The 15,391-nt window shown below is 41.9% G+C and overlaps 1 protein-coding gene and 1 long non-coding RNA gene across 7 annotated transcripts in view; one reads left to right on the top strand and one right to left on the bottom strand.

Moving 5' to 3' along the window:
* LOC140251467 (bifunctional heparan sulfate N-deacetylase/N-sulfotransferase 3) overlaps nucleotides 1–15,391 on the bottom strand; it is a 125,891-nt gene that overhangs the window by 72,217 nt on the left and 38,283 nt on the right. For 2 of the 6 annotated variants that reach the window (XM_072335276.1, XM_072335281.1), the window contains exon 1: nucleotides 2,212–2,317. The exons of 1 other annotated variant lie outside the window; for it this stretch is intronic. The gene's annotated coding sequence lies outside the window, so the exon portion shown is untranslated. Of the gene's footprint in view, nucleotides 1–1,371; nucleotides 1,670–1,739; nucleotides 1,884–2,168; nucleotides 2,318–15,391 lie in introns of those variants that run through there. 3 more of the 6 variants (XM_072335278.1, XM_072335277.1, XM_072335279.1) reach the window with 3 other exon arrangements.
* On the top strand, nucleotides 2,621–15,124 carry LOC140251702 (uncharacterized). Its single transcript, XR_011903456.1, has 3 exons — nucleotides 2,621–2,901; nucleotides 3,055–3,260; nucleotides 12,434–15,124. It is a non-coding gene; the product is annotated as an uncharacterized lncRNA (long non-coding RNA).

The raw sequence follows: 15,391 nt of genomic DNA, 5'->3' as shown, positions 1-15,391 counted from the left end.
TCAGTACGACTTAAAACTAAGAGAAATGTTTTGCTTTCTCTCAGTAGATTGAAAACTATCAAGATTAAACCAGTGGGCTCAGCAAAAAATGACTAAAAGCAAAAGAGAAAATGCTCTCAATTTAAGTCTTCCAAAGCCCGATATGAAAATCTGGTTTAATTTAACTTGAGAGCTATGCAAAGGCAACTATACATTGTGACCCCTACTTAAGAGCAAGAAAGTTGTGTCATGTTTATATACAAAGGTAAAACAAAACCCTCACAAACTGTTTCAGGGTAAAGAAAATCCTTTCAATTACAAAGTGCTGCGAGTTCAGGATTCATTAGCCAACAGTCTTGTCTAGTTATTACATCTGCTTGCTTTGCTATACCTATTTTTCCATCTGCCTCCTGCAATAACCCTCATCATTCTGTTCTGTGCCTGTTCTTTACCGAAGTGACTGCTCAGCAGCAGTAACAACACGCTCCTCATGTCTTGAATGAGGGATGAGTCAAGAACAGACATATTGTTCAGCACGTTGATATGGGCATTCCAGCTTATAGCGATTAGAATATTATTTAATTCCTTCGAGCAGAAAATCCTGCTTTGGACAGCTATTACAAGATTCAACCTTCAGGAAATATTCCCACTCACTGTATCACTGCTGCTAAAATGTAACTCTTGGATATGAGAAAGACGCATAAAAAGCAGCAAAGGGCATTAGAAGTAACCCCATCTGGCTTGTAGTGCTCAGATTTTTAAGGTCCAATCATGAAAATACAAAAGTGGCCTCCATGTACCAAAGTACCTCTACTTCACTCTACCGACTGAAGCATTCAAGCAGCAATAACTCACAAGTTAAGCATAATATCCTCATAAGCAGGTTGAGAACGCGGTCTTGTGACTGGATATTAAGGAGACATTTTCAGCTGGGAAGGATGGTGCTAAGAGACACAAACAGCCCAGGGAAGGCATCCAGGCTCTTTTGCATCGCCTAACAAAGCTTGTGAGCTCTCCAGTATTCAGGTAAGGCACATTTCTGAGGAATCTTTAAACAAACAAACCCAAGCCAAACAAAAAAGACTTATGCAGAACAAACATTCTGGCACATAGACACGCTTCTTTTTTTTTGAGTTCCTGGGTACAAGCAGTTTTCAGCTGCCATCATACCTCAGCCATCCTTACCTCAGTGCTGCACTGCTGTATGCAGTGCTACAGAACCTGACAGGGCAGAAACTCAGGGATCAGAATTTGTTAATAAATCAGTATTTTTAAATAACAACTACACGGTATTTAAGAGGGAGACTTCCACACAGTGCAAAAGTCAGTTTGGGTCTTTCAATTGCTACTTCACCTTCACACAAGACTTTCTAGCAGAACACCTTAGAATACCTTATGTCTCATGCTGTATTTTCCGAGACAAAACCTGTTCTTCTCCAGCAGCCAAACATACCAAGACAGGAACACGACACGACTTGCCGGCGAACTGACCCTACGGTCACCGTGTGGCGCGTCCCCTCGTCCCCGCCCGTCCCACTCTGGCCCTTATCCCCGCAGCGGGCGGTGTGACAGCGGGGCGGCACGGCTCGCCTTCCCGCCCCGACACCTGACGACAGCCAGAAGATCGCCGTTTTCTCCGCTTGCCGTTTTAATAATGAAAGATGCAAAGCCACGCGAAACAATCAACGAATGAACGCAGAAACAGAAGTTACCGAGCGAAAAGTAGCGAATGAAAGAGCAAAAGAGTTCTCTGCCATTACCCAAGCGCCTCGCGATGCCGCATATTTACGTTCGGATCGGCTGTAGTGTCCTCACGGGACTCCGGGAATTCCAGGGGCCGTCACCACCCCAACTCATTAACGATTTCTTCCCGGCGACGACCGAGTTTGCCGCCCGGCCGGCCGCCCGCAGACAGCAGAGGGCAACAGCGTCGCACAGAAGCGGCCGTGTAAGCAGGGGAGCAAAAAAACAATCGCGGCGGAAGGGCTGCGCTGGGTACCACAGCCGACACGCAGATGCCGAGCGCGCTGCCGACGGACGGAACGACCCGAAGCCGCGCGGAACGGCCGTGACGTGCCGCAGCGCCCCAGCGGCGGCGGCCCCGAGAAAGAGCGGCGACCGCGCACCGCCCGCAGACCGGAGCCGGACGTTCCGGTCCCGCCGGAGGAGCCGCCCGCCGCGCCCGTTACCTCCGGCCGCGCTCCGCCGCCACGCCGCCGCCCCGGGACTCGCCTGAGGGTTCCGTTCCTCTCCGCTCCTCCGCCGCCGATCCCGTCCCCGCGGCGGGCGTGCGGACCTGCCGGCTCCGCCGGGCTGCGCCCGGCCGCGGGGAGAGCGGCACCGCCCCGGCCCCAGCCGCGGCCCGCCCGCGGGGAGGTGCGGCGGGGCTGAGCCGCCCTGGGGTGCGAGCGCCGGGCGGGGCCGCCGCCGCCGCCCCTCCTCAGCCTCGCCCCGCCTCGCCCTCCGGAGGAGGGGCCGCGCTCCGCGCTCACCGGCAGCGAGCGAGCCGTCCGCCGTCCGCCGCCCGCCCGCGGGGCGCTGCCTCGCGCCTCCGTCCCGTCAGGGCCCGCGGCCGGCCGCGTGCCAGCGAGACGCCGCGCGAGAGGTCCGTGCCGGACCCGGCGCTATTGGGAAGGGGAAGGGCTGGGCGGGACGAGTCCTGCTGTCGCTCCGGCTGCGCTGAGGGACCGTGGCACCTCGGCCACCGGGCGGAGCCGGCGTGACCCCGAGCGGAGCGCCGACAAAGTCTCCCGGAGTTTCTTCCATAATAAAATGAGGTGTGGGTGTTTGCTTATCCGTCCCGAAGGCACACGGCTTACCGCCGGCTGCACGGCATATAGAAAGGGATGAACGAAACCCGCTATACAGCCTGCAGTACCTGCATCGTCCTGTATTTACGATCCTTCTGAGGACATTCTGAAGGTGTGTGTTTGGGCATAAATGAAATCAGGTTTGTGACTGCAACTACAGTGCATCTTTGGTCAGTACTTAATTTGCATTCTCTAGTGCTCAAAGTGTTAAATCTAGCCCCTTCTCCAGAATGTTAAACTCCAAACCATTTGGTTTTTTCTGCAGGTTTGGGACAGTCGTTCTCTGCTTTGTGATAAATGCAGTGCAAAATCGTGTAAATTACATAAGGACGACAGCTTTTCCTGAAGACAAAGAATACTGGGCCATGCTTTTGCAGCCTCAGCCCCATCCGTGCAGAGCTCATCCCTGAGCCTGTCCTGTTGCTGCGGGCTCCCCATCTGCAGAACAGTGTTGGCTTCTGGATATTGCAGGTAAAATGTATTAATGTTACAGGTGCCCTCTTGATCTAATTCATTAGCATGTGGTGGCTGTTCGCTCACCTGACAGCTGATGAGTCAATGCACCACATTAACTCAATCACAGCAGTTGTCTGCCCTAGTCTGTCTCGTTATGACTCCAGACAGAAACTGCAAGGAAAAAAGCCAAAGTCTTGTGAAGATTCCTTCTCCAAACATCAGCAGAATTTACAGTTCTTGATTCAGGAAGATGGTGGTTAACTGCTTTCTCCTTTCTATTCCTGTGACACACCATAAAGGGACAAATTCTAATGTCTTCTAAACATCAAAAGTTTGCAAAGTCAGTGTTTCAATTAACATTTCCATTACATTGAAAGCATATAAAAAAGCATAATGTGAGATGATCTAATCCCTTATTGCTCTTGCTTTAAAAAGCAACGTAATGTCCCAGGCCCCTACGTGCAGAGGATTGCTTATATGCACAAGGGCTTATTCTGCACAAGGTTATTAATCCACAGAACAGTGTCTGTCCAAAATCCTATTGCTCTCTCCCAATTCCACAAAAGGGATTTTCTCTCACATTAAGACTCTCTACAGTGTGGATATCCGGATACAGTCTTGTCTGGGGGCTTCTCTATTATGAAAGCCTTTTTCCTACAGTGTGCAGTGAGGTATAAGGTGGAAGACAGTCAGAAGTGACTGACATTCTTGGATGCGAGTTCAAACTCACGAATGTGCACCGCTTCCCTCCAACCACACTGAGTAGCTGGCACTGTTTTCAAGTTGGCGCTGGCCAACATGGATGGAGGAGTATTACATAGGGCTTGTCCTCATAAGCACCTAGATGCTCACAGGGATGTGCTAGACATCTCACAGATGAGGGTTTCAGCACTGCAAGTCAGCAGCTGTAGAGGCGAACACTTCTGGCAGCAATACTAACAGCTTTGATCCCTTTTGGTGCTGCTTTCAGTTTTTTGCTCTGGAGCTGTCACTGAGTTGTGAATTGGGCATGACATCGTAGCCATTCTTTCAGCAATACATCTTTAATGCAGTGCTGAATATGCTTCTGGCCAAGTTTCCTGCTTGATGTCTGGGAGAGAAACTGGTGAGCTACTGAACTGTACACCAGAGTGTTGTATTCAGACATGCTAGTCTGTTGACCACCTCTGCCTTGGACTAAGGGAAGCTCTGTGCTGCTGTTATCAATGCAAGAGACTGCATCCTGGCTCACAGACATGCATACTATCTTGTGTCTGTATGCAGCAGGGAACAGGCATTGAAGCTCCCCTGTTCCACACCTCAGAGAATTTGCCAAGTGAAATATTTACCTCATTTTGGATTATTGCTCCAAAACAATTGTAGCATTCAAAACTCTAGAAACAAGACCAATGCTACAGATCACAGAATGGCTGAGGTTGGAAGGGACCTCAGAAACCATCTGGTCCAACTCCAGCAAGGTGCTCAAGCCCATGTCCTGTCACCTCCGGCTGGAATCAGTGGGAAATGTAGGTATGTTTGTTACAGTGGTCATTACTACAACTCCCACCACAAATCTGTATCTATAAGATAGGCAGAGTGATTACTTTGGCCATCATTTCATAAGCCAGGGAAAGACGACTACTAGTTGAGGAGTTATATATAGTAAAAACAGATTTCAATTAATTTAAAAAAAAAAAAAAAAAGTTTAACCCAGTCTTGTCATTTCAAAGATTAGATAAATCTTTTAGCCAAACACTAATTACTGATTGTATTATTTTTGTTTACAAAAATAATAATTTTGTTTATTTTTTGCCGGTACCCAGTACCTGCAAGATATCTGCAAACAAAGACCACCTAGGTAATTGTCTGTTATTAGTATTTTTTATCACTGTTTTGGTTTTTTTTTGTGCTGAGTTCTACTAGCCAAACTGTAACTCTGGATTCATGGTGCTCATTGGATTGATCAGAAACTAGATGAAGCAAATTTAGTAAGTACGCAATCTTAACAGCACTTAAGCTATTTATTTTTAAATACTATGCAAATACTAAAGAGTCCTTAAAGGGTATTTTTGTCTTGGGCACTGATATTGGTATTGCTGTATTCATCTGACACACAAGATTAGGCCATGAAGTTATCTAAGATCAGGCAGTGACTCATGAAGGTTATGATTAGAAGTCAGAAGTTCTTGACTCAGGGCTGAGTTCAGATCACTAAATCGTATCACACTGCCTTATAATAGATGTCTGAAGCCAGGAAATGGTATTCCATGTTAAAATGAAAAGACCTAATTTCCCCCCTTAGTTAAACTGGAACAGGCTTTGTTTACAAAGTTGTATCCATATAATGAAGAGAAGAAAATGTGGTCTGAGAGTTCAGTAACGTAAGTGGTCAAAAATGTAATTGACTAAGAGGTTATCTTGCAGGAAGAAAAAAACAAAAAAACAAAACAAAACAAAGCAAAACAAAAAACAAACACAGTTCAAGTTAATAATCTTACTACATTTCTCTGTATTATTCCAGTATCTTTCATTAGCAAAGGGAGTAAAGATTATTCTGAAGCAGACAACACAGGAAACAAGCCATGCTTATGCAGTTTCTCTGAAACATCACAAGCTTTCAGGTGGAAAATATAACTGTTGTTTCTCTTCAGTAGTTCCTATTTCATTTTCAAGACCTTGCCCTGAAAAAAATCCTACTATTTGCATACATTGTAGTAATATCTTTCAAAGCAGTTGAAGGCAAGTTGCTAATTACGTGCCGTGGGTGATGACTACTTGGCAGCAGAAAGGCATTTCAATCTCTGGGCTTAGCATAAAATATTGTTATAAACACGCTGTATTCCATTTTAATCAGTGTATGGAAACAATTGTCATCTTTGTAGAATGATCAAATGGCCAGCTTTGGAATTCAAGATGCTCAAAAAATCATTAGATATATCTGCTCTGAGCTGCAAAAACATCACTTACTGCTCAAGTCACATGCCATGTAAAGTGTAAGAAAGATTCATTAATGAGGAAGACTGAGTAATTTCAGCCACAGTTTTCCAGGAAATTTGCTTAAGAAGAGAGAAGAAAGACTCTTCCATCCCATTATATCATATTCATAGTCTTCAAGCTAATAAGTATGAAAAAAAATGCAGCACAAACTCAGAACATAGTAATTTAAGTTAGCTGTTTAGAATATATGTCAATTTGATTGAAAATTCCTTAGTAATATTGAAATTGTATAGAAGAAAGTGATAATGAAGATGAAAGAAAATTACAGAGACAACAAGTTGCTAGAAGCAGGACCAACATTCTGAAGTATCTTTGTTCTTTTTAAGCAATACATAATTAAATCTTCTGTTAAAATTGATTTTAGGAGATGCAATAAAATAGGACATACTCTGTGCTAAGGAGAACTTCTATTATTACCCTAAAAACTACTCCTAAAAATGGAAAAAGAAAAGTCCCCCTAAAAGATTTATTCCGCAAAGGGGAAAAAGAATCAAATTGATATATCTAGCTTGGTATATATATACTTTCCATCCAGCAATAATCTGAACTCTTCCCACAGCTGAATGTCATTTACAGTCAGCTGGAAAAATCTTCATAATTTCATCTTTCCCTCAGCAATAGTAGAAACTAGGACTAATTTAGCTTATTTTGTTTTAAGAAAGTAAGCATCCTTCAGCTACGCCTTAAACTTTCACATGACCTTCCTTTTTTTTTTTTTTTTCTATACAAATAAATACCTTTTGCCTTCTCTGTTCCTTGAACGTGCAACACCTCAAACACAGCCTGGCTTCCCTGTGCCCTTGGAGGCAGCAAACAAAGAGCTATAAACAGAGGAGTTTGCACAGGACTTGGAAGTTATTCAGAATGCAAGGTAACGCACTGCAGGATCAATGACATGAATGTCTGCTATAAACTGGGAGCTCATCAACTGGAAATCACTGAGGTGAGAAAGGACATGGGTACTAGTCAAAGTCAGAGAATGTCTATCAACTGCCGAAGTGATGTGTCTGTGAAAAATTAGAAAATATCACAGAGGAAAAAAGATGGAAATACTTAAAGCGTTGATGCTATTGTATAAGGCTGCAATAAGTTCTGATCTGGAATGCTATTAGAAGTTTACAAAGAGTAATTCAAAGTGGAAGAGGTGGAGGGAAGAACTCTATGAGCAGGGAGATATGCAGTCTGTCTTCCAACAGGCAAATTGAAGGCTGAGAGGTCATGTAGCTGCTGCACCTGAGGGGAAGACAGAAATACCTGAGGGTAACTAACCAACATTTCAGACAAGAAAGTCTTCTGGCATAAAAATAACTGTGTAAAAACTGTATACTCAGGCTGGAAATAAGAAGGTTTCACATCAGCAGAATGAAGGAGACTCATTCTACAAACAGCAAGGGCAAAAACTGTATCTAAACTGATGATAGAACTTGAGATACTGCAGGACATTATTTATAAGACTAGTAGATTGGACTTGATGACTTAAGAGCAACTTATCAATCAATGACTCTATATTTTTTATTTATGCTGGCATCAACAACAACTAGAACAATGACAATAAATCCTCATCTTTGACATCTGAAGTTTCCATCCGCTGCTTTGTTTGTCACACCGATTGTTTCAGGCTGTGTGCAGGCACTAGTAAAGGAGAGCACCTGCATTCTATTCACATGAATTTGAACATCACATTTCAAAGCATAATTTTTTAATGAAAGCTTGCATTTTGGAACAGTAGATGTTTCCCTCTGGGGAAATGTACTAGTTTTTCACCTGTACCCGAAGGCAACACTTAAAGGAAAAAAGAGAGTGAGAAGATTGTATATTTTTGGGAAAAAAAAGTGCATGTTTTTCTGCTCATTAATATTTCAGTTCTTGCAAAATATGAAATGGATTAAAATTTCAGTTATGCTGGTAGAGCTTTTATTTTTGTAGTATTTTATTTTAATTTAATCATAATGAATTACACTAATAAGCTGACCATATGTAATCATGCACCATGCAAAGAGATCTTAATTACACTGTTCATCAAATAGGGATATTCATGATAGCACATACCATCCAGGTTATTATTCTATATTATAACATGTGATATCACATGAATGCCATATAGGAGAGGAATTTTAAAAAGGTTACGGGCTAATAAGACTATTCTATTCCACTCAGAAGACTCAAGAGAAATAATTAATTACTTCCCAAGACCCAGAGACCATAATTACATGCAATAAGTTAAATTACCTTAAAGGTAAATGCTAACCCAGAAATAATGAAGATTAAAATTAAACGCTGAAATTTCCTATTATTAGAAGTGCTGCACTGCATTAGATGTTATGTAAATATAGGAAAAAGGTGGTTCCAGTCACAATGAGTTCAATTCTACCTTCCAGCTGGTGCTGTTCTAGAAAAGAAATTGTAGTAGTTTTACACTAGCATCTGGTGGCCATACAGTAACAGTGAATTATAGCACTTGATGATGCCACAAATACTGTACACAATTTGCTATGATTTTTATTAGGGGCTTTGCCTCAAAAATGATGCTGTGGTATGGCCCAACTGTCAGACTTAACCAGTTAATTTTATTTACTTGAATGTACCACACCCCATGTGCATCTTGCCTTGTCTTAGATCAAAAATTCTTCAGGACATGGACACACACAGAGTCACACTTCTCTTACATGACATAGATACTCTAAGAGTGATACTAGTATCACCCTGCAATTCGGCAGAGGGAGCACAACCAGTATCTCCATTGTACCACATCACTGCGATTCTGTAATACTACACTGTGTTCTGCAACACTTTTTTAAAGTCTTGATCCTGCAAAACAACCATGTATACACTTAATGGCACCTATAGGAGTGGGCTTTTTATGACTTCAGATTCTGAGAACTAGACTGAGCTGAGCCAGCTCCTTCCCTACTCTCTTGCAATGCCTCGGTCAAATATGCCTGGGCAGTGAACCAGCACAAACTTGCAGTGAGAATACAAATAATTCTGCTACTCCAGTAAAGGAATTACAAGTAAGTATGGTTGTGTGAGGAGGCTAATGTCACTTCCCATAGGTGCACAGGGCTGAAGGATGGCATGCTACATCCCTGGCTTTTGCAGTAAAATAAAGGCTGGGCTTTGATTACGGCTGCTGTGGGGCTGGATTGCTCTGTATGACCCACCAACACAGTGGCACTGTAAAGACTGTGAATACATGGGAGATAATTTACCCCTTCCATGAAAATGAATTGCTATCAAATAAAGAACAAATTCAAACAAAAATAGCAAGCTACTTACAAATCTTGTGCTTCCTCAAGTGTTACTGTACCACTAGAGTGAAAGTCCTGATTAATTCTCAAAGCCTCTTCTTTTCAAGAGGCACTTCAGAAGGGCTAGATTACCAAAGCCAGGCCTGCACTGCTGCACTGTGATCACAAGGAGCGTGTGCGTTTCTTTGTGCTCATTTGCTACTGGCGTGAGCAAAGCACAGCTCAGATATGAGCTATCTGTGAGGCAGCCATCATATAGTCCTGCCGGTGAAAGGGACATCAGCAAAGGGACATCCTCATTGCTGGGAATCTCTATCTCTTTGAAGAACTGTTCCTTTTTCCCCAGGCCCCTCTCTCTCATCCCCCCACCTCCCCTATCTTTGTTCTTTTTTTCTTTTACTTTTCTACAAGCAGACGATCCCCATGGTTTGAAGTTAGCAGTCACCTTTTCTAGGTGGCTGCAAATAAGTAAGGATCTTTGACAGAGATGAAGGGAATAATTCAAATTTCCAATTTTCCTTTCTCTTCCTGCTTTCCTTCTTACTTTCTCTTATTTTTTCCCTTTCCCTTCCCTTCCTTTTTTTCCCCCTCTTTTTCTTTCTGCAGAGAAGCCAGAGATAAATAAGGTCTAAATGTTAAAAACAAAATTACATGTTATACAGAACTACCATAATATTGATATCAGCAAGGCTATTAGATGAAAAAAGACAAAATGTACTTTGCGATAGCGGTGCTCTAAAAAATAGACAGAAGTACTGTCAACATTTATATGTCAATTTATACAAAAGTAAATTTAGTCTCCACTGTAATATCTGAGCTATCTGACTAGCAAACCTTGGCTTTGCAAGATGTCAGTGATATTGCACTGTGATAAATCTCACCATGGCTATTGACTTTCCCTCCCTCTCTCCTCCCTTTCATTTACTCTCCTTATAAATCAGATACAGAAGTTTTATAATTCTTTTAGTATCAATATAACATTCTCCAACCGAATGTCTGTAGGCTACAGGAGTTATGTCATAATTTGTCAGTGTAAGAAACAGAAGCAGTAGAACCACTGGAAGTGCTTGTCACTGTGCATCTCTACAGTCTGGATATTTTGAGGGCAATTACTGAACCCCTGTGTTTATCATTCCACTCAGTGGATGGGCCAGAACCCAGTCAAAAGAGTTTCAATCTTAAAAACACAGTGATTTGCTGTAGCCATAGGGATGCTGATAAAGCTTGATGGTTTCCTGAACCTTAATACTCAGTCTATTAGTCTCCTTCAAGTATCAGATGAATAATATCATGATAACATTTACCCTTGGAACTTTTCTCCTGATGTAGAATCCCAATAGAGTAAAGGGGCAAAATATCTCATTGGTTTTAAGATGGACCTATCTATTAAATACCACAAGGAACACAGGAAGCCTGAGGCCTATCGGTTTTGAATAAGAAGCTCAAGTTCACAATGACTGAGTGGCAGAGTCAGAGGAAGAACTCAAGGGCTCTGATTCCTACCAATGAGCTTCCACCTCAGCACATTTTTGTGTAAGATATTTTGTACTGAAGTGCACTACCCTTCCAATACCAGGTCCACTCCATTAATACAGGGCACTGTTTTTAAACAAATTAATTGGCTAGATCTTTTGGGTCATCCAGACACTGTTTGCCATCTAAGAAGCTTAGTCCTTTTGCACACTGATGGATGTGCATGTTGTACCTGTAGCACAGGAAGATGCTCCTTCTTTCTGTATCTTAACTCTGCTGTATTTTGTCTCTACGGCATGAACAGTGTCCAAAGCTCTCTAATCCCATACATATACAGTACCAATAGAACAAACAAGGAATGATTTATGCATGCCTGACTGTGCTTTTTACTGCATTAAATTAAGATGAATTGCTTTGCTGGACAGGGACGCAAGCTTCTGAAAAATCCATATTTGTAGATTTTTAGTGCTCAATCTCGTGACTTCTGCAAAAGTGTTTTGGCATGCTATTGCTGTTTTCCACTTGGGGATCACTACTGTGAGATGCACACTACACGTGTCCCCAAAGGAGTGCTGAAACAGGTTCCACAACCAGCAGACTGCCATAGCTGCAAGATACAGCTCTCTTTGTATCACTTACAAATGCTGCTGCTGCTGTGTTCCATGACAGATGCCACTTTCCAGTATCTGCCAGCTGCTGCTGATGTTATTTAAGCAAAAGAATTAACCCTCTCCCACCATCATTACTACATACGCTATGCTTTCTGCCTTTGTAGTCACTTTTCATGGACAAATCTGGCAATTTATATCCAGAGCAATAATTTAGCTTTGTTGATATTTTTCAGAAAGCCTAGAGTTTGCATCTTGTGAGAGGTCATATGTGCAGATATTGTATATAACTGATGATTTTTCTTATAGAAAAACTGTATTTAAAAAAGTACATGTTATTAACAATGTAGATTTGGTAACAAAAAATGAAGTTTGCACTGAACTCAGTGGTGCAGTGGACAGTGGAAGGAAGGGATCCCATTTAGAGGAACCTCAACAGACTTGGAAGGTGGGCCCAGGTGAATCTAATGAAGTTCAACACAGCAAAGTGCAAGGTTTTGCACTTGGGCTGGAGGAATCCCAGACATACATACAGACTGGGAGGAGCAATCCTGGAGAGTAACCCTGCAGAGAAGAACATGGGGGTCCTGGTGGATGAAAAAACTATCATGAGCCAGCAGTGTGCTCTTGTGTTCATGAGACAAGCTGCGCAACTGTTTTTAATGATTTTTATATAAGCATTTCTAGAATTTTTCTAAAACTAGCAAAGTAATGAAGAATGTCCCTTTACCTCTTACTTCTCAGGCTGATGTATCACAATACTTAGCCATAGTTTTGAAATTTTCATTAATATTTTCTAGTGAGATTTGGGGGTATTATTGTTATTACTGTTTGTATGCACATCCATCTGAGAAATACTTACTAGGTATTCTCTATTTACCAGCCAAGAACTGAGAAGAGCAAGATGCAGTGACGGTCCAGGAGCAAAGCAGAGACTGAAAAGCCAGTGGAGGAAGAGGTTGATGCGGTACTTGTGTTATGAAAAAAGTATCCTGGCTTGTCACCCTTGGCACATATTTTGCTCCCCAGAGTGGAATAGTGCCTCATTATACTCAGATAGAAGGCAAAGAACCACCTCGGTCAAACCCAAGAAGTCAAAACCACCTACACTGATAGCAGCCGTGTATGTAATATAAATAGTCCCACAGACAGATGGTGGATCAACAGTATGATACAAAGCTCTATTAGAGAACAGCATCAGGAAAGGACAAAAGGACATACTGCAGCCTGGCAAGGCAGACAAATCCAGGTACCTGCCTGGAGTTTTAAAACTTCTTTCAAAAAATAGCAGCCTGTACAGAGAAAAGCTCCAAGCAGTGATGCATGTGGATACTCTTCTAATGTTGTAATATGTTAATATGAATCACAAGGAAAGATACTTAAAACACAGACAGTGTCAGACTATTAAAGCTGTCCAGTGGTGACCAGTGCTTTAAAGATGCTTTTGAGACTAATACATTTCTGACTACCTATGAAATGGATTGCCTGAGGCTAGTGAAGAATTCCCCTCCACTGAACAGGAAAATGGTTTTGTTGAGATTTTTCATGTTCTTACCCAGTCTTTTTTTGTATGTATACAATGCTTATAAAGTCAAGATTTTTAGCAAGTGAACCTTTTCTCATTTCTCACTTTCCGCTTACTGGAATAATGAAGAGGAAAACCTGCACAGCTTAATTTGCAAGAAGCAATACCTGTGATTGTAGGGTCACAGCTAGCTGTGTGGATAGCCACCTCTGTCCCAGCTATGATACCAGATAAAACTAGCTGTGGTGGGGCTCGTTATTTTCCCTGCCAAAGGCATCTTCTCAAAACTGAACTGGGAATTCTCACTTCACTATAGCCAATGAATAGCAATTAAAGGAGGTTTATTATAAATTCCTTATGCATACAAAGCTACCACTGACTTAAGAGGATTTTTTGTGTGCCAGGAAATGTAGGAATAGGTTTCAGATGGTGGTGGTTTTCAGTTGGTGTGGACACAAGCCAGCTGGAAATATTAGCTCTGGAAGCAAAAAGTTCTATGAGAATAACTATGCCCTTGAGGCACCTTGCTCTACAGGTCTTTGTTTAAAAAAATAAGAAATTGCATCCTTTTGCCTACCCCTTTAAATCAAAAGAATAGTATTTTTCCATATAATCAAAAGGCTGCACTCTCAATGCAGTCTAGCGAGTGTGATGACAACTCCGGTATTCTTTGAAGAAGTTATATGACTATTGTGCAGTAGACTGCACTGAAAATTTCCCTCATATTTTGCAGCAGACATTCCCTGGTGCAGCATTTTTTCTTTCAGTCTTAATTGAACTTTGAAGTATTCACTTGTTCATGCTGTTGTCCGTGTAAGCTTTTCATTTTTCTTTTTTGAATTAGATGCACCATTTACAGTACGCTTCCCACCAGAACAGAAATCCAACTTTACATAACAGGTGGCAATAGAAATTTTAAATCAAGTCAAGAGTTAGTAAAATGCAGTATTAATTTTATTATGGCAGCAGAATATGTATCTTTTTATAGCCCTACTTTCTGTTTTGAAATCAGGCAGTTACCATGAGCTCTATCTTTAACATTGATTTATGGAAACAAAAAGAAAAAATCCAATACTTATTCAAGAGTTGGGAAATTATCATCATATTGAACACTCAGTTTTCTCCAGTGTTAAGTTGATAGCTTAAACAGCATTCTTACAAGAGAGCTGGGAGAAGTTAAAACACATTAACCCTACTGTCACCTCATGTTCAAATGGCTGTGGTCAAAATAGGTGTTTAAATTGTACTTGCCTGTTCGGTTTGACTCATTTCTTCAACTGCTGACCAAAAGCAGGAGGGTTTCACAAGTGATCTCTTTTCTTCTGGTTTTTGTAATAGCACGTTTTCTGAATGGCCACTTGTACTTTTATTTTGCACAAAAGGGAGAGGTGCTCTGATAATTAGCTGGGGTCCTGGCTTTACAAAATCTTTGTATGGGCTCTCCACTGAGTGTTCAGTGATCATTTGATGCTCAAGGTCAATAAGAACACAGCTTTTTTCTGTCTCCTGTTCCAGCTGACTGTGCTACAGTTTGATATGTGTAGACAGGATGGAAAATGTAAAATACAAAGAAAGGACATGAAGCAGAAGAGCCTCAGAATAATGAGTTTTTAAAGTCAGAGTGTCTGATGCTATTTCTTCTTTTCCAAAATAAAACTACCAGCAAGAGCACTTGAAAGCTAACACTGCAATAAGACCAAGTTCAATATACAACCAACCTCACAGTGACCTCCATGAGTACTTTGTCATGTCATGGTTTTGTAATTTTTGCTAATGGTATTTCACATCATAACATCATATGGAGCACAGAGAAGAAAAACTACACATTCCAGAGGTCCTCATGGTCAGAAAGGGAAATACATCATGGAAGTGACGCTCTCTCTCTGCCTGGCAGCGGGTGTGGGTGTGCTTCCAAGTCGTGGAGCCTTCAATTTCAAAGTAGACTTCTCGGTCTTCGTAAAACTCTCTCCTTTTAGATTTATTAGCCTCCAATTAGACTGTATTATATTGTGTTATCTTGTATTCTGATATCATAATTAGTAAAATAAGTTTTCCTCCTTAGATTGTTGCTGCTGCTCCGTTTGTTTCCTTGAGCCCAGCTCCCATCTCCTTATCCCTTTCCCTTTTCCCTTCCAATTTTTTGGGGGGCTGGGGAGGGAGGGGGACACAGGCCTACTGCCCCCTGTCACGGATACAGATTGATCTACATAACTCTGTGACAACTGCCAACTTTCAATTATGCAATCTGTTATTCAGAACAATACACTGTAAAAAAATGCAATGCTGTTTTCCAGAGAAAATAGCCAGACTATCTAA

The sequence above is a fragment of the Excalfactoria chinensis genome, chromosome 4 (genome assembly GCF_039878825.1).
Source record: "Excalfactoria chinensis isolate bCotChi1 chromosome 4, bCotChi1.hap2, whole genome shotgun sequence".
NCBI lineage: Eukaryota > Metazoa > Chordata > Aves > Galliformes > Phasianidae > Excalfactoria > Excalfactoria chinensis.
This window is presented reverse-complemented; position numbering and strand designations above follow the sequence as displayed.